Below are 2,197 nucleotides of genomic sequence, written 5' to 3'. Positions count from 1 at the left end.
CAGAACAGAACAGAACAGAACAGAACAGAACAGAACAGAACAGAACAGAACAGAACAGAACGGAACGGAACAGAACAGAACAGAAGAGGACAGAATAGAATACAATATTTATTTTCTCGCCTTTTAAACCTTTCCTGGACCTCCACGAACATTTCAAGACCAAGATAAGATATATCCGTTCAGCCGATCTCGAGTTTTAGCGACACTAAAGAACAGCAATTGATATTTAATATATGTATCTATTATCGTAGTATCAATAAATTGGTATACTTATTTACCCAGATTTTATCATTGATGTAGTGTTGTTTTTACGATTTTATTGCGTAATCCGTAAGTGATTATTTTGAAGCAAAATTTATTGAGGACCAGGAAATACTGAATCCAGATTTCGATATTATAAAACTTTATTTCTAAAATCAAACTATAAGAAATATACCACTAAAATATTAAAAAATCGTTGAAGACGTATAGAATAAGGATAAGGAAGACATTAAAACAAAGAAAAACGTATTTACAATCATTATAAGCCTTGAATGAGAATTTCACTTCGAATTTCTTTACATACGAGCCAACTGCTGCTTGAGTTTTCGAGAACTTTCAAAGAAAACTCATTTGAATTTAGACTTACAAACAGAAGTATGAACAATGGCACACCTAGGCGACCGAGCTTCAACCACTTCTTTGTAAAATCGCGTTATTATTAAGACGTACCGCACGTGTTCGACAATTTTCTTTTTTAAATTAAAAATCTTACTAATATTATAAATGGGATTGTTTAGATGGTTGGATGGATATTTGTTTGAAGGTATCTCCGTAATGGCTGCTCTCTGAAATTTGGCATAAATGTAGAACATAGTCTGGAAAAACACATAGGCTACTTATTAAGTTTTTTTAATTCCGCTCGTATGAAGTCGCAACAGCTAGTATTTATATGAAGGTTATAAACCTTATAACTTTAAAAATAATAATAAAATATTTCTAATCTATAGTTTGCTATATGTATTGTGAGTTATCGTATGAAGATTGGGATAGTCCCTATAAAAAAAAAAGAAAAAAAAGATTGTGATACAATAAAGGCCAGGAACGCTTCTAACGGAGAACTAAATCCTAATAGATCTATCCTCCATCCTTTTAGTTGTCACTTTGTTCTTAATCAAATATTTAATAAAATCTATTCCTATCTTTTAAAACATATACATTTAGATAATGTAGGTAATAATCAAATATTAACCAATCAAACCATGGTCGGATAAAAGTACTTCCACTTGTTTAAACGTCAAGCGACTACACTTACAACAAAAGAAACGTGCATTTCTATAGCTTGGGAAGATTCATGACCTAAGAACGTTGTTGTTTTAAGCGCTTTTCATTGAAAACCCCGCTGCGGGTCTTAAAGGGTATTTTTCTTTCGTTTATTTCACTTGATACAGGCAAGTAGTTTGAAGACTACACGCAATTCATTTCTTAACTGGGAAAATACTTATATTGGCCCTCTATTTATAGTAAGAGATATTTGTCAAAGGCTGTTTGTTGACTTGTTCATTTTATGCCGCCAATACCGAACAATTCGCTATTTTTTATTAGGAAAGGGGGCAAGTTTTTGCATTACTATTTCCTTAAATAACGAAAAAGAACATATAATAGTTCGATTATTGACTAACTACATCTTACTTATATTATAAATGCGAATGTTTAGATGGATGGATGGATGGATGTTTGTTAGAATTATCTCTAGAACGGCCCTACAGATCTTGATGAAATTTGACACAGATGTAGAACATTGTCCGGAAGAACACATAGGCTACTCATTAAGTTTTTTTTTTAATTCCACTAGCACGTAGTTGTGGGCGACAGCTAGTTTATATATAAAAAGTATGTTTATACAATCTATGTATAATACGTTATATAAAGAAAAGACAATATTTCGTTATTATCTTCATAAGATGAGACAATAACAGCATCTGAGTGTGGAATAAAATTCCATAGGAGAGGGGAAAATGTACGAGCATGCGGCGCTTCTAAAATTATTTTCCTTTCAAGATGTATTTTGTCGGTTTCATCTCACAGAGGTATTACCTCTTACAACTGCGCTTCGTTAATCCGCGGTATATGATAAATTAATTTTTAAACAGAAAGATATACGTCCGTTTATGCTTTTTAATCTTAATTTTAATTAAATAAAACAACTAAAATAAAA

This window comes from Papilio xuthus, unplaced genomic scaffold (assembly GCF_000836235.2).
Source record: "Papilio xuthus unplaced genomic scaffold, Pxut_1.1 DF826923.1, whole genome shotgun sequence".
NCBI lineage: Eukaryota > Metazoa > Arthropoda > Insecta > Lepidoptera > Papilionidae > Papilio > Papilio xuthus.
This window is presented reverse-complemented; position numbering follows the sequence as displayed.